This window comes from Pygocentrus nattereri, chromosome 12 (assembly GCF_015220715.1).
Source record: "Pygocentrus nattereri isolate fPygNat1 chromosome 12, fPygNat1.pri, whole genome shotgun sequence".
Taxonomy (NCBI): Eukaryota; Metazoa; Chordata; class Actinopteri; order Characiformes; family Serrasalmidae; genus Pygocentrus; species Pygocentrus nattereri.
Window position 1 is genome coordinate 42,623,161 of NC_051222.1, and position 22,876 is coordinate 42,646,036.

Here is a 22,876-nt window from a genome sequence, read left to right on the forward strand (position 1 = left end):
CCACACCTGCCCACCGCCTCTCACCATGGGTAACTCCAGAAAAGAATAAAGTCCAGCCCCTCTCAAGGAGATTGGACCCAGAGCCCAAGCTCTGTGTTGAGGTGAGCCTGACTATATCTAGCCGGTATCTCTCAACGCCCACGCCTTCGGACACTGCCCGATCCACAATGCACCGAACCCCTACTACTGCCCCTCCCATCGGTGGTGGGTCGATGGGAGGGGGGACTCGTGTAGCTCCTTCGGGCACCATGAGTGAATGCCCGGCCACCAGACGCTCGCTGGCGAGGCCCAGGTTGAATTATTGTCTAAATTACGTCAAAGACATCGCTCAGTAGTTGACTACTCTCTGGAGTTCCATACCCTGGCAGCCAGTAGTGGGAGGGACGAGGCAGCACTCCTAGTCGTTTTTGCCATTTGATTGAATGTGGATAAATTAAATGAACTCACTTGTAAGCATGACGATTTGAGCCTACATCAACTCATCAATCTGGCTATTCACTTGGATCATTTGCTCCACCACCACACACAATCCAAAAATGAACAAAGGACCAGAAGCTCGTTCACAAGAGTGAAAGTAGTATCAGAACTGACAGAGATCACAGAGCACAGAGCCTATGCAGTGTGATTCCTTTCGCATGTCCCAAGAGGAGCGACAGAGAACAACTATGTCTCTATTGTAGTAAAGCAGGACTTTGTGAATGTCAAGTCAGGCTAGAGACACATAAACACATGTGAGTTTCATTTACAATTGGAATCATTCTTGGAATACATCATTAGCGCACACGGAGTAATCGTGGATGATCAGGTAGAAGCAGGTGTTCAGTGGCCAACACCCTGATCCATAAAAGAACTACAAAGATTCTTAGGCTTTGCAAATTTTTACCACCAATTTATATGAAACTTTAGTGGTATTCTAGCTCCTCTTACATCTTTACTTAAATGTGGTAATAAGAGACTAAGATGGACAGAGCAGGCAGAAAGGGCTTTTCAGAAACTAAAGGAAGCATTCACCACAGCACCCATTTTAAAACATTCAGACCTTCAGAAGCCTTTGTCATAGAAGTAGATGCTTCTAAAACCGGTGTAGGAGCTGTGTTATCCAAACACTTAGGCTCACTTCCAAAGTTATTTATATATATTAGTATTATTACACATAGGTACACACATATATATTATAGATATGGGCCATATAAATACTGCATGTAGGCACTTTTAAAATACATGTGCTATATTATTTTAATCAAATATATAATAATGTATGATATTCATATTATTTTTACATAATAAAAAAAACACATTGGAGAAGATAATTGCTAAAGCTAGTTTAAACAGCTTTAAACTTTCGCTTTGCTGCATTAAATAAATTGAAGTTTTTGTTTGAGTTTTTGTGTGGAAATCCATGATGCGACTGGACATGCTGCAGGTGAATGACCCAGGTTGACAGCTGTATTAATGAAGCAATGAACTGTGTGCAGACTGTTAGATTCAGATCATTACTACAGAGTAACAAGTCTGACACAGTAAGTACTGCAGGTTTCCTGTCACACAGCGAGACACGAAAACAGAACACCACACAGTCACCCAGCCGGAAAGACATGATGCAGGCAAGCTTCTGTCTTAATCTGATAGCTTTACATCTGCTTTAGGAAACATGTGAGCTCAACTCTGCTTTAGGAAAGTGTGAAAAGGTGTGTGGACAGTCAGGCCACAGAAACTCTGATGTACCCCTGTACCTACGGAAATTTCCCCTCAGACCTCCACACATTAATAATGGGTGAAGTCCCACCGATACAGCTCTGAGAGTCTCTCTGAGAAAGTGTTACATTACATAATGTTACATAAACTTTATTTTTAATGAGAAAACTAAGATTATCAGTAAGTGGCACTTATAAACCAAGCTTGTGTCATTTTAGAGAACATGGGTTTACAATGAGCTCCTACAGAGAGTTACAGCTCACCAGCTCAATGTAATTAGACTACATACAGAGAAACAATACAAGTCTAAATCTGCTTTAAAAACCAGCGTTAACATCAGTGTGAATCCGCTTTGGGAAATAAACGAGTGTGAATCTGCTTTGGGAAATAAACGAGTGTGAATCCACTCTGGGAAATAAACAAGTGTGAATCTGCTCTGGGAAATAAACAAGTGTGGATCCGCTTTGGGAAACAAAACAAGTGTGGATCCACTCTGGGAAATAGGCAAGTGTGAATCTGCTCTGGGAAATAAATGAGTGTGAATCCACTTTGGGAAATAAATAAATGTGAATCTGTTTTGGGAAATAAAACAAGTGTGGATCCACTCTGGGAAATAAGCAACTGTGAATCTGCTCTGGGAAATAAACAAGTGTGGATCCGCTTTGGGAAACAAAACAAGTGTGGATCCGCTCTGCTCTGGGAAATAAATGAGTAATTAAACACAAATACATAAACGGTAATAGTGGTAATGGATTACTTTTCTAGGAGAGGTCAGATTTGTTCCCTTAACCTCTTTACCAACTGTATTTCAGACAGCAGAGGTCCTTTTCCACCATGTGTTCAGGTTATTTGACATACCAGAAGATATTGCGTGAGATCAGGGACCTTCTCAAGTTTGGACTGCATTTCTTGAGAGTTTAGGAGTTTCAGTCAGTCTCACTTCTGGCTATCACCCCCAATCGAATGGACAATGTGAAAAGGTGAACCAGGAATTAAGCAAATTTCTTAGGACAGCACACCACCTCTGCCGGAGGAGATTGATGGAGTGCCAGTCTATGCTGTTCGTAGGCTGCTGGACTCCCGGAGATGTAGAGTGCAACTCCAGTACCTAGTGGACTGGGATGGATACGGACCAGAGGAACAGAGTTGGGTGTCTACGAGAGATATCCTGGACCCAAGTCTGGTGGCTGACTTTTATAGCCTGCATCCAGACAAGCCTGCTATTCGTCCCAGAGGTCGCCCATGTAAATGGCTCCCTAGTTCTCCCTACTCATCTATGGGGTCCATGTGAATGGATATCGTCTGTCCAGTGCCTTGGCAGCTCTGGCTCTGCCCTTTCAAAGTAATGGTGTAATGTCATGAATGTCATGGGTTATAAATGGACTCACAGAATTCACAGGGAGATCAGCTGGCTCCAGGTATTTTTCATTCCATCGACTCTGTTCTTGCCCTGCGCCCTTTGCACTGTTTGTCCTCGATCTCTGCTTATTGTGTTTTGACCTGTTTTGCCTGTTTCTTGACGGCGGCCTTGGATTCTGATTTAATCATTAAAGCCTCCTTTTGCGTTTATATCCACGAGTGTCTGACTCCTGTGAACTCATTACAGTAAACAGATGCTAGACGCATCACAAGATGCAGCAAAACACTTTTGGAGTGGTGCAGGAACCAAATAATATTCCATATAAAGGAAATATGGAATAAAGGATTTAATATTCTTCAACTTCTAGATGAAGTTTGAGTTTCACGTTTGCGTCGCGTCTTCTGTGAGTTTATGGGCTGGCTGTAAAGCAGAAATCTGATTACGGTCTGACTCACGGAGTTCTCCATTATCTGATTACTCATGAGCATGTAAATATGTTGATCAGATCACTGACAATACCTGCAGTTATCAGAGTATTAAGAGCATGTAAACATGTTGATCAGATCACTGACAGTACCTGCAGTTATCAGAGTATTAAGAGCATGTAAACTTGCTCACTGGGCTGTGTGTGTTTTGGGTTGGATCACTTGCGGAAATGCAAGTGAGTGTGCGTGTGTGTGTGTGAGTGTGTGTGTGTGTGTGTGTGTGTGTGTGTGTGCACCATCAGATACACACACACACACACTCTTCTCTCTCTCTCTCGCTCTCTCGCTCTCCAGATCACTGTTAATCTGTAACTCTTCCACTCAGACTCATGTAAACACATTTAAATCTGTCTGCAGGTATGAAATGACTCACCTGGCCTGTCAGTCAACTTCACCCACCAATCAGGTCCGACTGTGGGCGTGGCCTCGCGCGCACAGGTTGTACTTAGAGCCGTGTGATAAACATCGCTCCGTTTTTTATTTCCACCTAAATTCTGGCGAACCACGCCCTCCTTCACTGTGATTGGCTAAGACCGTCCAGCCTGCTGAGGCCCGATTGGCTGGTATTTTATATTCATAACCTGCCCGTGGAAGGCGGGAGACGGCTGCTGTAATGGTCTAATGATCTGAAGAGCTTTGGCTGTGACTGTTTTTATGGTGGAAATATAATAGAATTAAAGTCTGCTCAGTTAATGATAAAAAAAGCATGTATAACATGATCTCAACGTAGAGTAAGGTTGTTTGTTTTAGATAATTTAAAGACTATTTTGCAAAAACATCTTTGTCTAAAGCAGGTTTATTAAAAATGACGGAAATTGAATAAAATAAATACTTTTTTTACACAATTACTTTTTATATTAGAACATGTATGATATCATTTACACACAGTCTGCTCAGCTACTTGTAAATAGAAACCTGCACAGCCTAAATAAAAATATGAAATAAAATTTGGGTCTTTTATTTTAGAAATGTCAGCATATTTCATACTTCTGCGATTATGTGTGTATGTAAGTATAATTCGTGCACTGTAATTCTGTATAAGACAGTCTCTTAAATGGAAAAATATACGAATGCAGTTTCTTCTGTTAACATTTTGGTAAAATTGTGTTTTTTAATCAGAAACATTTGGTTTGTTTTTGTTTACCGCCGCTCCGCGTTCCGCGGTTGCTACGGCGATGTGAGCGACGTCTGCAACCGTCCAATCAGCGTGGCGCTGTGTGAGGGCGAAGCGGCGGCCAATCACAGCGAGGGAGGGCGGAGCTTACCCGAAAGCGGGCGGGAAAAAAACAGCGGCGCTGCTGCCGCACCCTGCATTGAGGCTCAAACTTCCTCCATCGCAGGTGAAGAGACGCCGCGGAGAGAGGCACTAAAGAGAGTGTTTAACCGAGAACTCGCACTCTTCGGGACCGGAGGGGCATGGAGTGAACAGAGGAGAACCGAAGGAGGGGTAAGAGGGAGGAACCAGCGCGCTCTTCTGTGGTTCTGGGCTTTTAGAAAGTGTTTAGCTCGACGTGACTTGGGGCTCGAGTTGGCTTGGTTTGAGGAGGTGACTCCGTTCACCTTGGAGCGGCGCCTGGGAAGCCCAGCCGCTGTTCCTGCAGCTGGAGCTCTGGGCTTTGTGCTGGGATATGTGGTTTACAGTCAGTGGCACCGCAGAAAAGGGGTTTATTTTCACAAACAGACAGTAAGTGTCTGCCTGGGTTACCTGGAGCCTGAAAATCCACAGCAATGCTCTGAAACTCACAGCAGTGAGTGACGCAAACACCGATGCAGGCCGTGGTTTAGACCTCAGGCGAACCTGCCCTGAAAGAGGAACATGAAGTCAGGCTGCTCTCATGATGCCTGGGCAAAGATGGACATGGACTCTCACGGGTTTGGGAGATTTCTGTTGGCGTTGTGTCTACAAGTCGTGGTGGGGTGTGCATTGATTAGTCTTGGTGAGGTGGGGTGTGCATTGATTAGTCTTGGTGAGGTGGGTTGTGCATTGATTGATTAGTCTTGGTGAGGTGGGGTGTGCATTGATTGATTAGTCTTGGTGAGGTGGGGTGTGCATTGATTAGTCTTGGTGAGGTGGGTTGTGCATTGATTGATTAGTCTTGGTGAGGTGGGGTGTGCATTGATTGATTAGTCTTGGTGAGGTGGGGTGTGCATTGATTAGTCTTGGTGAGGTGGGTTGTGCATTGATTGATTAGTCTTGGTGAGGTGGGGTGTGCATTGATTGATTAGTCTTGGTGAGGTGGGTTGTGCATTGATTAGTCTTGGTGAGGTGGGGTGTGCATTGATTAGTCTTGGTGAGGTGGGTTGTGCATTGATTGATTAGTCTTGGTGAGGTGGGGTGTGCATTGATTGATTAGTCTTGGTGAGGTGGGGTGTGCATTGATTGATTAGTCTTGGTGAGGTGGGGTGTGCATTGATTGATTAGTCTTGGTGAGGTGGGGTGTGCATTGATTGATTAGTCTTGGTGAGGTGGGGTGTGCATTGATTTGATTAGTCTTGGTGAGGTGGGGTGTACATTGATTTTTGACTTAATGGTATTAGTGGTGGATTGATCAATATTGGTATCAATTTGGGGGTTGATTTATTTGTCTTGGTGTTATAGATTGATTGATTCGTTTTGGCTGATTCTGTCTGCGTGGTATTGGTTGATGGTCTCGGTGCTGTGGACTGTAGGTTTGGTCGGTCTCGGTGCTGTGGACTGTAGGTTTGATCGCTCTCGTGCTGTGGACTGTGGGTTTGGTCGGTCTCGGTGCTGTGGACTGTGGATTTGGTCGGTCTCGGTGCTGTGGACTGTAGGTTTGGTCGGTCTCGGTGCTGTGGACTGTAGGTTTGATCGCTCTCGGTGCTGTGGACTGTAGGTTTGATCGCTCTCATGCTGTGGACTGTAGGTTTGATCGCTCTCGTGCTGTGGACTGTGGGTTTGGTCGGTCTCGGTGCTGTGGACTGTGGATTTGGTCGGTCTCGGTGCTGTGGACTGTAGGTTTGGTCGGTCTCGGTGCTGTGGACTGTAGGTTTGGTCGGTCTCGGTGCTGTGGACTGTAGGTTTGATCGCTCTCGGTGCTGTGGACTGTAGGTTTGATCGCTCTCGTGCTGTGGACTGTGGGTTTGGTCGGTCTCGGTGCTGTGGACTGTGGGTTTGGTCGCTCTCGGTGCTGTGGACTGTGGGTTTGGTCGCTCTCGGTGCTGTGGACTGTAGGTTTGGTCGCTCTCGGTGCTGTGGACTGTAGGTTTGGTCGCTCTCGGTGCTGTGGACTGTAGGTTTGGTCGCTCTCGATGCCGTCTCGGTCTTAGGTTTGGGCTTTTGTTTTATTGAGTTGGCTTGTCTTGGTGTCATTGATTTAGTTGGTTGTTGATTTGTATTGCTGTTTTTTTTTCTTGCCGCACCCAGGATACTGTACCTACCCTCTTACGTTGCTATAAACTCCAATGTGTTTTATCTGCTGCTTATCTGATGCGTTTTTGTAGCGGCTGCACCAACGTTTTTATTGTTAGAGCAGGATCTGAAAATGTAGTTGAATGAAGCAGGGGTTAAAGTAAAACAGGAATTTTAATGGGACTCTAAACTGAGTAAATCTGGGATTAAAACTGGTTTATTAACAGAGTAAAGCCAGGATTAAAGCTGGTTTACACAATAGAACAGGGATTAAAATCAGTTTATCATCAGAGATGAACAGAGAATAAATCTAGTCCATAAAACTAAGGTGAGGCCACTGGAGTTTAAACCAGTTTATTAACAAAAAAACAGGGATTGAACAGTGGTTTCCAATTTAATAAGACAAGGACTGTAGTAAAACAGAAATTCTGAGGAGTAAATGTGGGTTTAATTCAAAATTATATTCATAATAAAGCTGGGATTAAAACTGGTTTGTGAACATAATAAATTAGTATTAATCTCTGTTTTACTAACTCAGTAGAACAGAGAACATCAAAAGAAAGCATGGGATTAAACCCAGGTTATAAATATAAGGATCTAGGGGTTAATGCCATGTTATGAATAGGATAAGACAGTGATTAAGATGATCTATCATTTGAGTCAGGATTAAAGATGGTAAATTAACAGAACAAAGCAGAGACTAAACTGGATTATAAACATAGTGAATTAGTTTGGATTATGGAGAGTGTTGGATTAAGGAGATTAAATGGGGTTTAAGGTTTGCATTATGAGTAGAGTGAAGTATGTTTTAAAACAGGGATTATACATAGATTATGAGACAGATTAAACCCTTTTTATTAACAGAGTAAATACTGTTTAAACGCACGAGACAAGTGGATTACAGATGTTTATGAACAGTTAACAAGGTTTATGAACAGAGCTAAGCATAGATGCATGGATTATGAAAATAGCGAAACTGGGATTATGAAGAGAGCAAAGCGTGGATTATGAGGATGGTGAATCTGGGATTATGAAGTAAGGAAGGCGTGGATTATGAGGATGGTGAATCTGGGATTATGAAGAAATAGCTCATAGTCATCTACTAATATTACTGCTATTAATATTAGTAGTATAATAACTCTGTAGGTAGTTTGACCAGAGGAGGACGGGTCCCACCTGGTGAGCCTGGTTCCTCCCAAGGTTTCTTCCTCAGTTCTGAGGGAGGTCCTCCTTGCCACTGTTGCCCCTGGCTTGATTGTGAAGATAATGAATTTGGGATTATGAAGATAATGAATTTGGGATTATGAAGATAATGAATTTGGGATTATGAAGATAATGAATTTGGGATTGTGAAGATAGAAAATGTGGGATTATCACCCATACATGGTTTATGAGCAAAATAGTACAAAGTGTAGATATTGTTTGTGATCAGAATGAGTTTATGGGCAGGAAGTACAGATTATGACGAGAGGAAACCAGAGATTACGCCTGTGTGAAAAGTGCAGGTGTTTTGCCCAATGAGTTTCAGATGCAAATGAGAGATGAGTGGTCTGGCTTATGGAAGGAATGTGAAGGTGGGTTTTTCCCTCCTGACGGCGGGTTTGGTGGGCTTGTAGCTCAGTGTGTAATTTAGGTGTAGGGGAAAGTTTAGTCATGGACAGGAAAGGAAACAGTGACGGTGCTTTTAAACCCCATTTCATCAGCATAACACGCAGTAGTGCCACCAAGCTGTCTGTCAGAGTACAGCAGGGCTGGACAATACAACATGTTTTATCCTTATCATGATAAATTGTCTCACTATTCTGAGAATGATCAGCGCTTAAAGAACACCGACCACATGATTCGTCACAAAGTGAGCACAGTTAGGCCTGTTTAGATTTACTGCAGCACAGTTTATAAAACACTGAATAAAATCATTCTAGTCTAGTAGATTTATTAGCAGGTTCTTTTTTTTGTCTATTCCAAAATATAAAATCCCAGAAAAACCGAATGTCGTGTATCATAAAAATGTCTTGTTTTCACAGTTATCAAGTATTGCGATGTAATTGCCATATCGCCCACCTTTACTGTACAGGTTGGAACTCATTAAGGTACATACAGTATAAGTGTTGTATAAATGTGCAATATAAATTGTTTATCTTAAATATGTTTTAAAGGCACAAAGCATTCACTTTCCCAGGAAAAGGGGCATACTTGTACCATTTCATGACCTTTAAATGTTAGAAAAATACAATAAAAAGCCTGGAGTAGGCCTGTAGATGGGCTATAATCCCAGATTAGAAATGTAATTAAACAGGGATTATAACCAGTCTGAGCAGCTGAGATAAAAATGGTTTATAAACCAAATAGTGAAGCAAAATTTAATAACAATTTAACACAGTAAATGCCATTTAAACTGATTCATAAACTGAATAAAGCCAGGACTAAAAACAGTTAGTCAATACAGAAAAGCAGGGATTAAACCTGGGTTAATAACTAATGAACTGGAGATTTAAAGATGGATTATAGACTACAGAACTAGAGATTAAAAGTAGTTAATGAAAAGAGCAAAAGCCTGGTTTTTCAAGAGTCCCGCTGGGATTAAAACTGGTTTATTAATAAGGTAAATTAGAGATTAAAACTGGATTATGCACTGAGTAAAACAGGGATTTAGTCCACTCTATAAATGCAGTAAAAATGGAATTTACGCTGGTTTATTTGCAGAGTAAATCAAGGATGTTAATAGACTCATTACAACATGGATTTTACTGATTTATTAGCTGTGAAGCAGATGTTAAAGACAGACATGAAGAGAGTGATCTAGGGATTACAAAGAGAGGGAAACCTGCACTTTGAAGATATATTAAATTGGGGATTATGAAGATGGAGAATGTGAGATTATTAAGAAAATGTTTTTTTGGTCCATGACTCTGGGATTATTGAGAAAATGAATCAGGGGTTATTGTTAGAAATGGGAGCTCTGGCATTGACTGGAGTTTATTTCCACATACAGAGTATGGGTACAACGCCATTGATCAACAGTCAGTCAGCAGGATCAGGAGTCTAGTCTTATTCACGCACATGTGGATAAGGGGGCAGTCGTGGGCTGGAGGTTAGGGAACCAGCCAGTTCGATCCCCAGCACCAACAATCCGTGACTGAGGTGTCCTTGAGCAAGATACCTAACCCCCATCTGCTCTCTACCCCCTAGTGTGTGTGTGTGTGTGCTCACTAGAGTGTATGTGGTGTTACTTCATGGATGGGTTTAATGCGGAGGTGAAATTTCTAATGAGGGTCACGTAATCACTTAATTTAATCTTAATGCAGACGATCAGGCACGGGCACAGCTTGGTCATCACTGTGTCACCAGTCCATTGTAGTCTAGCCTGGTCAGCATTGGTCAGCACTCCAGTCTGATGGTTTAAGTAGAGAGACTGGGGGTCGGGGGAGGAAGGTGACAATCAAAAGGTTGGGGAAGAAGGGGAAGGGGGTCTGGGGTTAAGAGAGACCCCAGGGGTAAGGTGAGGATGTTCTCACCTCAGGGGAACAATACAGATAAAACACCAAAAGGCAGACAACTGTAAGACGATACAGCCAACAACAAAAAGACAACATAGGCTACGGAATAGAAGAAAGCAGATGTTAAAAGACCTGTACTTTCTCTCAATTCCCCCTCTGATTCTCCCTAACAGAGTATCACAAAACTGTTTTATGGCTACAAGTACGAAACATGCGTACAGTGAGGAGTCGACGGCAGAAACAAAGTGGCTGTAACTGTATGGAATGGCATAATGCCATAATCTCCATAGCATTGTGCCAGAAAGTGTCCTAAGTGTTAATGGAGCCAATGGTTAGAGCTGTTTAATGCTGCTACTCTGTAATGGAAATATTCTTGAATATTGGAGATGTCTGTAGGATCTAGGAAAGTTTGCTTCAACGTTGTTATGTTGCATAGCAGATCTTGGAAGTCCACCTTCAACAGCAGGCACTCAGTTCTTCATAGCTTAGGTGTGTAGTGACGTTCGTGCCATGCTGGGCAGGAACACTGGCTTCAGTTTATCTGTAACACACAAAATGAAATCTTTGCGCAGTAAACTGTTCATCAGAGTTGGGAAGTTATTCATTCAGAATTAGGTTATCTGCTATCCCCACTATTTGTCCTTCAGAGGGGACTGGTATGGTTCCACACAGTGTGTTGAAATATTCACCTACAGGGGTGGCCCCCAATGGCCTAAAAACCACGGTTCTTCCCTGAGGCTCTGCTTCACCCACCCCCTCTCCAGCTGACCCTGGATTCAATTCTGGGGTGCAGACACAACCTTACAATGGGAAAACATTTATCTGTGTTTTCTTTTCTTCACATTTGATACATCAGCTATCAGCAGAACCTTAACGTGGAGCCTCATCTAGATGCCATGTTTCCTCACCATGACTAATTGGTGTGAAACTATCATATGGATTCCTTCAGCACTAACTTAGTAGCACCGTTCGGGAAAAACTGATTTTACTTACCCAAAGGATGTGTTTGTGTCACGAGACAAAGAAAGCAATGCTTCAAATGCAAGTTTCCCCCTTTGGTCCAAACACCATCTGGAGCAACTTTTGCATCCGAATTCAGCCATGTCCAATTCCCAGTCTGGACTGTAGCTGAGTTACAAGCGGATCGTATAGTGGCTTTTAAAATGGTAGCATAAGGGTTGATCAACTACTGTAGTTACATAAAAATATAAGGCCCAATAAAAAAAATAAGGCCCAGAGTTGTTGTGGGCAACAAAACTGCATAAATGTGAAAAAGTGCTTTTACATCTGGCTTAAATAACAGAAAGATAGTTCAACACCCAGATAAGCTTAAGCATCAGAATAATTAGTTAAAAGGAGGAGCAGAAAAAACTATGACTCCTCCTTTTGCCTTCATTACCAAAGACAACTGCTCTGTGACTCCCTGTCCTCATTATCACAGATAATCCTTTGAAATTCCCTGAAAAAGGTTTCCAGCTGGACCTCCCTGAGAAATTCCCTCAAAGGAATTTCTTGCTGGGGTCCCGTTCACCCTCACACCTTTTTTGTATATTCTTGCCTGCTTTTTACGACAGTGATGACCAAACTCATGGCAGTGACATTCAGATAGCTTATCCTTCCTGTTGGAAGTGAAGTTCTGCCTGGAGCTTGGGTTAGAGCTACTCTCTGTGAGTACATTTATAGGAGCAGGAGCACCGCAGAAATCCAAATTGCAGTCTAGGCGATCAAGCTCATCTTTGAGGTTCCCCCATTTAGTTTTATGCCAGTTTGAAACAGTGGTCACTAGTGCTTGCCCAAGGTCTGATCACAGTGACTCAACAAGTTGTCTAAAATGAGGACCAGCAGTTGTAGAATCAGTGTCATCACTGCTGTATTTATCAGTACCGGAGTGAAGCAGGAAGACTCTTTCAAAACGCTCACAGAGACCTTTGCCATCAATGGATTGGATAATACCTTTTTAGCAAGCTGTCTACTATCTGTTATGTTAAGTCCTTGATTTGCTATGGCAACAGCATCATTGGGGTGCCGTAAGTAGAGGGTCCTTTTCTTTTACATGATCAATGGAGTCGAGCCCCATTTCCCTAGGAGGCTTAAATTCCTTGGACCAAGGAATAGCTTGACCAAGGAATAGCTTGTCCAAGGTGGCTGCATCTGAAGGAACATGACCATCTTCTACTCTGGTTTTCTTAACTTCACCTCCCTTATTGGGGACCTCAGATGATCTAGTAGTGATTGTAACTGGCAGTTTCAGCCAAACATTCACATTACAGAGTAATTAAGGTTTCTGACCATTTTGATTTACATCACAGTTCATGTATTTATCATCAAATAAAACCAGTTTAGGTACTAAAGTTAACCCATTTTTGTAGGTTAACTGTGGTGAATTATTCTGGGATGTGAATCTGAAATTTTTTTGTTGTAGGAAACTGAACAGTATGTTGATAAACCAGTCAGTGGTGTTTTCCAGCACTGACCTGCAGGCTCAGTTGTTCTGCCACCTGTACGCTCACCTGAACGTAACTGCTGCTTTAAGGTGGAATGGAGGAATGGTTATATGTCTGATATTTGTGTCCCATATACAGATAAAATTTGAAAAATTTGCCGTCGACTGCTCAGTAGCAGCTGCTCCATGGTTCATCTGGTGCAGCTAAGTGAGTGCAGCTCCTTAAGCACTACGAGAGGAAACCGAAGTGCTCTGCTGTCCATGTTTGGTCGGTTCCTTCATACCTGCTGCCGCAAAAACAAAAGTGGGCTGCTTTAAATGTGAAATTGTCATGTAAAATGAGACAAACATCCCTGACTCGGGTGCTCAGCTAAACGGGTTAACAGTCACTGTGCACCTAATAGTGTTGATGACAGCACAGCTATGGGAGCTTCTCCCTTTTAAACAGTTTTCCTAATTCTGACCTTTGCTCCTGGAACACCGTGTCGGTTGGTTGCAACTCTTTTCCGCCCCTGAATGCGGAGCTGGAGATATGATCATCTGGCCGTGTTTTCTCGAGTACGTGGAGCGAGTCTCTGCAGCTCTGAGGGTGATGACGACACTCCGGCTGGTATGGAGGCCATGCAGTTTCCGACATGTCTGAACGTCGGCCGGGACTTTCAGGGTAGAGAAGGAAAGTTTTTCTGATAGTCATGCTAATAAAATTCTGCACCTGAGGGTTCTGCAGGGAACCACAAGGAACCATGGGCTTGCCTCTGCTCAGTGGGGGTCGGCGTGCATGATGATTACTGCGCTAATGATCTTTAAACATATTTTATTTTTATTTATTGATTGATTTATTTACTGTTTTACCCACCAGTCAGGACCATCAGCTGGAGTCTGAACTGCTTTTAGATATTCCCTCGCTCACTCTCTCTCCATCACTCACTCTCTCTCTCTAGCTCACTCTCTGTCTAGCTCTCTCTCTCTCTCTCTCCATCACTCACTCTCTCTCACTCTAGCTCTCTCGCTCTCTCTCCATCAGTCACTCTCTCTCACTCTAGCTCTCTCGCTCTCTCTCCATCACTCACTCTCTCTAGCTCTCTCTCTGTCTAGCTCTCTCGCTCTCACTCTCACTCACTCTCACTCTAGCTCTCTCTCTGTCTAGCTCTCTCGCGCTCTCTCTCACACTCAAAGCTCTCTCTCTCTCGCTCTCTCTTATTCTCTCTGTCTGCATTTACATTTACAGCATTTAGCAGGCGCTCTTACCCAGAGCGACTTACAAGAAGTGCTTTGTCTGTCTAGAGAAAGTATCTTTGCTAGTTACCAGTAGGTTAGAGAAAAAGACAGTCCTGAGCTCAGATACTGCTAGAAACGAAAGTCAGTGTAGATACAGAGAGAAAAGGAACAGAGTTGAGCACAGAACTCTGTGCCATACAATGCAACACAAACTATAATACACAGTGCATTCAACAATAGACTAAACTACAAAACACAGTGCAATACAGTAAAGTATGATATACAAGTGGAGCACAATATATTGCAATCAGTACTTAATTCAGTGCTGATTTAAGTGCTGTGTAAAGAGTCTTCAGTCTGCGTTTGAAGACAGCAAGAGACTCTGCTGTTCAGACGGCCAGTGGGAGTTCATTCCACCACCTGGGTGCCAGTACAGAGAACATTCTCGACGCTTGTCTTCCGTGCACCTTGAAGGATGGCGGGTCAAGCCGAGCTGTACTCGAAGCTCGAAGGGCTCGTGGTTCAGTTCCAGATTTCACCATTGCCATCAAGTCGGTAGGGCTGGTCCATTTCTGGCTTTGTAGGCCAGCATTAGGGTGTAAATCTGATGCAGCTACAGGAAGCCAGTGAAGGGAGCGCAGCAGTGGGGTGACGTGGCTGAACTTGAAGATTGAAGACGAGTCATGCTGCCGCATCCTGGATGAGCTGCAGAGGCTTGATGGTCTGCATGGGAAGACCAGCCAAGAGCGAGTTGCAGTAGTCGAGCCTTGAGATAACAAGAGACTGCACTAGCACCTGGGTGGCCTCTCAGGTGAGGAAGGGTCAGATCCTCCGAATGTTGTACAGGAGATACCTGCATGACCGAGTCATGTTCGCGATGTGAGTCGAGAACGATAACTGGCCATCCAGACTTCTTGCCTCTACAGACGGATCGGAGAGTTCTCGATTGAGATGGTGAGATCATGATGAGGACCTGTAGTTGCAGGGATGAATATCAGCTCAGTCTTGCTGGGATTGAGCTTCAGGTGGTGAGCTGCCATCCATGAAGAGATGTCAGACAGACATGCCGAGATGCGACTGGAGACCTGTGTGTCAGAGAGACAGCTGCAGAGAGATCAAGAAGGATCAGGACAGATGACAGTTTGGCTGATCTTGCTGATTGGAGCTTCTCGGTCACTGCGATGAGGGCAGATTCTGTTGAGTGTGCTGGTTTGAAGCCAGACTGGTTGGGGTTCTGGAGCTGGTTCTGTGTGAGAAAGAAAGAAAGCTGATTATAGACTGCACGTTCAAGAATTTTTGAAATGAAAGAAAGAAGTGATACCGATCTGTAGTTGTTGACATCAGAGCTGTCAAGCATGGGTTTCTTCAGGATGGGGAGTACTCTTGCAGTCTTGAAAGTTGATGGAACTTTGCCTGATGCCAAGGACTTGTTGATGAGAAATGTGATGAAGGGCAGTAGGTCCTCAGAGATTGACTGAAACAATGTAGATGGGATGGGATCCAGTGGGCAGCTGGTTGGGTTACTGGATTTGATCAGTTGAAGGACAGCATCTGTGGAAAGAGAAGAAAAACAGTTTAAGGGATTGAGAACGAGAGGAGGCGGTCTAGTGGAAGGAATGTGGACAGGGGGAAAAGACCGGTGGATTCTGTCAACCTTCTCCTCAAAGAAGGTGACAATCATCAGGGGTGAGAACAGGGTGGAGGTGGAGAAGGGTTGAGAAGAGAGGAGAAAATGTTGAAGAGCATGCGTGGATTAGATGCTGATACTTCCAGTTCCCTCTGTAGAAAGATGACTTTGCAGCAGTAACTTCGAGTGAGAGCTTGGAAAGGAGAGATTGGTAGGAGTGAAGATCCGAGTCGAGCTGGGATTTCCTCCACCTTCTCTCAGCCTTCCTTAGTTCTTGCTGGTTGATGTGCAGGACACCCATCAGCCAGGGGGCAGGTGAGGAAGATCTTGCTGGCCTGGAGGAGAGAGGACACAGAAAGTTAATTGCAGATGAGAGTGAAGAAAGGAAAGCATCCATAGCCATGTTCAGTGAGAGAAAGGAAAATGAGTCAGGATGGGGAAGGGTGGTCAGGTTAGTTGAGGTGGAAGATTAGGAAGGAGTGGAGTGCAAGTTGCGCCGAGAAGAGGAGCACAAAGGGATGGAATGGACAGGTGTCCGATGGCAGGTTGAAGTTGCCCAAGATTATGAGCGGGGTTTCATCGATGGAGAAGAGACTCAGTAGAGTGTCTAACTCATTGATAAAGTAGCCTAGAAGAGAGGGAGGATGATAAAGAACAACAGTATGAAGTTTAGTGGGAAAGATACAGTGACTGCATGGTACTCAAACGAGGAAAATGAAAGATGGCAAAATGCAAGTGGAGTGAAACGCCACCACCTGGGCCACCACCCCTGCCAGTCTGCCGTGGGCAGTCTAGCTCACTCGCTCTCACTCGCTCTTGCTCTCTCACTCGCTCTCTCACTCGCTCTCTCTCGGTCTAGCTCTCTCGCGCTCTCGGTCTAGCTCTCTCGCTCTCTCTCTGTCTAGCTTTCTTTCTCACTCTCTCTCACTCTATCTCTCTGTCTAGCTGTCGCGCTCTCGCGCGCTCTCTCTCTCTCTCTCTCTCTCTCTCTCTCTCTCTCTCTCTCTCTCTCTCTCTCTCTCTCTCTCTCTCTCTCTCTCTCTCTCTCTCTCTGTGTCTAGCTCTCTCTCACTCTTTCTCACTCTCTCTGATTAGCTCTCTCACCCTCACTCTTTCTCACTCTCTCTGTATTGCTCTCTCTCTCTCGCGCTCTCTCGCTTTCTCTTTTGCTCTTTCTTGCTTTCTCACTCTCTCTGACTCTCTCTGTAGCTCTCTCACTCTCATTCTTCTCTTACTCAATCGCTCTTACTTTATCTGTATCAGTCTATCTGTCTTTCTTTCACTTTTGTTTTTCTTTCTTTGTCTTTTTTCTTTCTTTTCTTTATTTTGTGTGTGGAAGTACATGGGAGGGTGTTTTTAATAAAGTGGCCAGTAAGTGGAAGTACATGGGAGGGTGTTTCTAATAAAGTGGCCAGTAAGTGGAAGTACATGGGAGGGTGTTTCTAATAAAGTGGCCAGTAAGTGGAAGTACATGGGAGGGTGTTTCTAATAAAGTGGCCAGTAAGTGGAAGTACATGGGAGGGTGTTTCTAATAAAGTGGCCAGTAAGTGGAAGCACAGGGAGAGTGTTTCTAATAAAGTGATCTTTGTGTCTGAAATAGATCCAGAATCGACTGTTTTACGGAAGCTGGATTTAGACTCGTTATTGCACCTCCTGCGATTCTGAAATCGGCCGGTCAGTCCCTGAGGAACGTCATCAGCTTTGTTGCAGGTTTCAGAGGAGTCTGGCAGGTCTGGCAGCCCTGAAAGCTGAGCTGTAAACAGACTGTGCTCCTCCCACTGCGTTCTACTCTCTGGGTGTTACTACTGTTGTGTCAGAATTACATAAGTTCTCTGACGTCCTAATCCAGTAAACAAATCACAGCAGATATCGGGATACGCTGCCCGTCAGATGTTTGGGGACACCTCCCTGCAGAGCCGTGTTTGGTTTTCATCGTTACTTTTCAGCTCTGTAAATGTTAACTCACAAATGTGTGTGTCTGAAGTGTTGATTCAGTCCTCATGTTCTCTGAGCTCTGAACACACTTCTGAAGATGTTTTTAAAATGTTAGCTAATTTTACGGTATAAACTTGAGCTTTTACACACCTTAATTGATCATGAAATTTGGTATTTTGGTCACATGCTATACTAAACAGTATAAAATCCAAATCTAGTGGGGACTTATTGGGGGTTGTTGTTAAAAATATATCAAAGGCATAATAATAGCAAATTTTACTTTAGACCAGTCAGAAGTGTAGCTGCTGGGCATGAAGGGGCCTTTGTAAAGGTTTATTTTATCATAACAGAGCTCTGAGCCAGAGCTCAGAAAGTCAAGTTACACACTTTGTCGATTTTCTAGGTGTAAATAAAGAGTGCATCCTCTACAGAGAGAACACGCTTAAATATGGCGTTTTCCTGACGATTTTAATGCCAAATTTGGTAACACTATATTTGGATGGTTCACTGTTCACTCTCAGAAATAAAGGTTCTAGACTGTCTCTGGGGCAGTTCCCCTCCTGTCACTGGGGTGGGACCCTCAAGGCTCCATCTCAGTCCCTTTAGTCAGGGAACATAACTGAACCATAATCCACTGAAATGATCTGTTCTAAGCTGGACTGACTCCACACACCCCGCCCCGCCTCGCCTCCAGGCTTTTACTCTACTGCTCTGATTTAAATCATTCGGTTATGAAAAGGAACAAATACCAACTTTTCACCTGGAGGAACTGATTTAAGCTTCACAATCAGACCTTAAAACCACTGTAGAACCTTTTGAGGGAACGTTTATACTGTTTGTACCTTGAAGAACAAAAAATGTACCTGTGCAGAACCTTTATTTCCAACATGTAAGAAAGATGTGGCTCAGAGTTCCTGTATGAGCGTCTCCCTCTTTCCCTACAGGTAGGAGTGCTGGCTTCTGCTGGACTTTAAAGCTTGTAGTTCAGCTGTGAACAGTGTGGTTGGAGTTTTCACCTTTTAATGCTGTTCAAACCATCACTGTGATGGAGTGTGATCAATAGTGGCTGTGTGAGAGGACTGTGGTCAGTGTTGGTGCATGTTCTCAGGACAGTGGGCTGATTGTGTTTGAGTGTATATGAGGGAAGTGCTCATGACATTCAAATACCAACAAGAGTTAATAAGCGTTTAAAGTCCAAAAAAGAAAGTACATTGATTTGGTCTTTAGTCTTTTATGTGATGTCTCTGGAGTTAAGAGCAAAATTTGAAAAGTAGATGAATAGATTAAAAAAATGTTTTGTTATTCAAAAATAGCCAAAAGAATCTGCAGTTTTTCTGTTGGATGAGTAACGAAGGCTGAGCTTCAGATGGACACTGATGAGGACTCGTCCTCTGCATGAGGTCTTTTCTCCCCAGTGGATGATGTGAAATTTAATTTCTTAAAGAACCGAAATTTGAATCGGACCAAATCTTTCCTAAAGAACCTTTGATTTATTTTGAAATGTGAGATTGCATCACGCTCAGTTGTTTCCTTAGGAATCAAATTTACTTGAATTGTGATGAAATTTGTTGAGATTTCTCAAAGCACAAAATCTTTTCATAAAGACTTAAACTGAATACAACCTTAGTGAAATCTGATATTCTGATGCACTGAATCTTTTCCAAAAGATTCGTAATCCAATCGCATTCTTAGGAAATTTAGAATTTCTTGATGCACTGAATTGTTTCCTAAAGAATCATGAATGAAACATCACTGAGGTTTGAAGGTTCAGACAGCAGTGGGTTTGTTGTGACTGGCTGTAGATACGAACTGCATAGCTCGTGAGACTTATAAACTTCAGAATGTTTCTTATCAAGAATTTCTGCTGAACGAGCGCAAAGCACCCTTTCCTTAGCATGACTCTGCTTTTCTGAGAAAAGAAATGGATGAAATGATGCAACTTCCTGAGCCTGTATTGTCACTTGTTGCTTGCCACATCCATATCATGACTAATAGGAATGGGCTGTGCTTTATTCTCAATAACAGAGAAGATAAACAGCCCCTGACTAGCGTCCTTTTACTCACTGTATCACTGTCCAAACCTTCATATTTTATACCTTATACCTATAACTTCGGGACCGGAGGCTCCTAAACTGGAGTTCAAAAACTGAGATGTTCCTCCTTACAATCACCTGGAAGACCTGATTGACCCCAAAACTGCCTCCATCAGATAAACAGCACTGAAAGCTTTGATCTCTGAGAGAGAGGAGAAGATCAAGCTGCTTCAGATGTGAAAACATCCACAGGTGCTTCTGTCCATCCTTCCACTGTGAGAAGACCACTCAGCATGGGTCTGAAAGGAAGTGCAGTCCTTACTTCAGATATGATCTTAAGTAATAATGTTAATATTCAATATGAGACAAATTTAGAAGGCTAGTCAACAAAGTTGTTCTTATTTATGTCTTTGTTAACTCTCCATGAGGATGAGAATCCATGAGGAACCATGCGAGCAGCGGAGTTAGAATGAAGACGTGGTGCGGAATCGATCAGTGGCGTAGCTGCAGTAGTGGGTTCACTACCCACTGACCTTGTCATGATTAACAGCCTGGCAAGCACATAGCAACTAAGGCTTAATATAGTCTTGAATAATTTTAACATATAAGTAATAGATTTGTGTTGTTGTCGCTGCAAGGCTGGTTAAAATAGCTATTGGTAGCTATGCTAATGTTAATTCAGTCCAGGATCCAGGTCAAGCAGATAAGTGCAAGTGTGGTTGGTTGGATAGTGTAGTGAGTTACACCTCTGCCTTCTACGCTGTAGACTGGGGTTCAGTGCTCCACCTGGGCAAGCACCCTACCCTGTACCAATAAGAGTAAGGTTAAAGACTCCCAACACCACCTTCGCCCACCTGTGTGAAATGATCACATTGTAAGTCGCTCTGGATAAGCGTGTCAGCCAAATGCCGTTAAAAAAAAATGTAAGCACACAGAGGTTTTCTCACCATGTCAGAGTGGAAATCTTTATGGAACTTTGTAAAGAGGGACTTTCCCCTTTCAGCTCCAGGTCACAATTTTTGAAGGTATAAATGCCCATAAAGTCATTTCCTTGTAGTACCTGTGTGGCAGGCGTTTGTAGAACAAGTTTTTCTATCAGTTCGGTAGGAGAAGTGAGGGGAGAGTCGGTGTGACAGTGTGAAATGAAAGTAGATTTTTTATTTTTTTTTTTGGTCAAGAAATGTGTGAATGTTTGTCATCTCTGTGCATTTTTCATATCCAGTCAACACCAAATAACTACTTTTTTCTGTTTTTTGAAATATGAGTACCAAGTCGAGAAACTGAGCTGCAAGAGCAGCAGTCTATTTGGAAGCCGTAGCTTTTATAATGTAACAAAAATGAACCTATTCATATACAGATTCCAGCGGGTGTACGACATGTAGCTGCATGCACTGTCGGCTGTGCTTCTGGAATCAGTGACAAGCAGCTGTTTTTATCTCCTGAATGAAACAGGAATGCGGAATTTCTGATTTGTTCCTCCTCCGCTCATGCCGGGTGCAACCAGTCAGGGATCGGTTTCCCTTCAGTTCGCCAGAGTTCAAGATATGAGAACAGGAACCTGAGCGTGAACTGGGAGCAGCTCCTTATAACTGACCTCCATGGTTCACTTCCAATATTTTCACCTTCATATACAGATTTTCTCATAAGCACAGAGAGACAGGCAGCTCTGTACAGTGGAATATGTTCTTAATGATGTTCTTAATTCTTCAAGGGTTCTTTAGTAAAGAAATGACCCATGAAGACTCAAAGAACACTTTATATGAATAAAGTGTTCTTTGCATCATGAAAGGGTTCTTCAGATTAATGGAGAATGTGCTGTAGATGGTTCTGTATAGCACCCAAAAGGGTTCTTCTGTTGTTATGACGTCAAGCTTTGGTAACGCTTTATTTGGATAGTCCACTTCAGACACTTTGTAGATACTTAATTTGCTTCAAGTTCAACTAAAGATCTGCTAAATTGACCATAATGTTCTTTAACTGTAAACATGCTGTACTCCTAACCTTAACTTCAACCCTAAACCAAACCCAACCTATGCCCTGGGCCAAGTCCTAACCTTAACTTCAACCCTAAACCAAACCCAACCTATACCCTGGGCCAAGTCCTAACCTTAACTTCAACCCTAAACCAAACCCAACCTATGCCCTGGGCCAAGTCCTAACCTTAACTTCAACCCTAAACCAAACCCAACCTATACCCTGGGCCAAGTCCTAACCTTAACTTCAACCCTAAACCAAACCCAACCTATGCCCTGGGCCAAGTCCGAACCTTAACTTCAACCCTAAACCAAACCCAACCTATGCCCTGGGCCAAGTCCGAACCTTAACTTCAACCCTAAACCAAACCCAACCTATGCCCTGGGCCAAGTCCGAACCTTAACTTCAACCCTAAACCAAACCCAACCTATGCCCTGGGCCAAGTCCGAACCTTAACTTCAACCCTAAACCAAACCCAACCTATGCCCTGGGCCAAGTCCGAACCTTAACTTCAACCCTAAACCAAACCCAACCTATGCCCTGGGCCAAGTCCGAACCTTAACTTCAACCCTAAACCAAACCCAACCTATGCCCTGGGCCAAGTCCTAAACTTAACCTCAACCAAAAAACCTAAACCCAGCCCTCACCTTGGTCCTAGCCCTAAGCCTGGTCTAAACCCTAACCCCACCATTGTTTAGAATCAACTGAGTTTCAAGTTTAACAATTTGAACATCTGTAGATAATCTACAGGGGACTGTCCAAATAAAGTGAGGCCCAAGATTGTAACAATTGAAGAACCGTTTTGGGTGCTATATAGAACCCTTTTCAAAAAGATTACAGTAATTGAATGATTTTAATTACAATCATCCAAAGGGTACTTTGAGTGTTGATGGTTCTATATAGAAACATATTCTTTTGTAAAGAACCCTTTAGGAATCATCTTTTTATTGAGAGTGTGCATTTTTACACTCTGTCTCCTATTACAGATGTTTACAGCAGAGTGGAAGCATGGATTTGGGAAAATAAATGAGTAGATGCAGTCAAGACTGGTAGATATGGCTAAAATGTTAACAGCATGCCTTTTTAAATAACAATTTTCATGATATTTAGTTTTTCAGTTTTGTGAACTAAATGCACCAGTAAAATTGTCCCATCACATTAAAAAAGACTGAACAACTTTCATTACTGGGATTTTTTGCCTTTTAATCAATGTTCACAAATATAAACTGTTTCCAAAGA

At 43.1% G+C, this 22,876-nt stretch overlaps 1 protein-coding gene across 2 annotated transcripts in view; it reads left to right on the forward strand.

Moving 5' to 3' along the window:
• Positions 1–4,832: 4,832 nt before the first annotated feature.
• The window catches only part of LOC108413169 (lysophosphatidic acid receptor 1-A-like), a 46,567-nt gene continuing 28,523 nt past the window's right edge, over positions 4,833–22,876 (forward strand). For both annotated transcript variants that reach the window (XM_017685549.2, XM_017685550.2), the window contains exon 1: positions 4,833–4,987. The gene's annotated coding sequence lies outside the window, so the exon portion shown is untranslated. The remainder of the gene's footprint in view (positions 4,988–22,876) is intronic.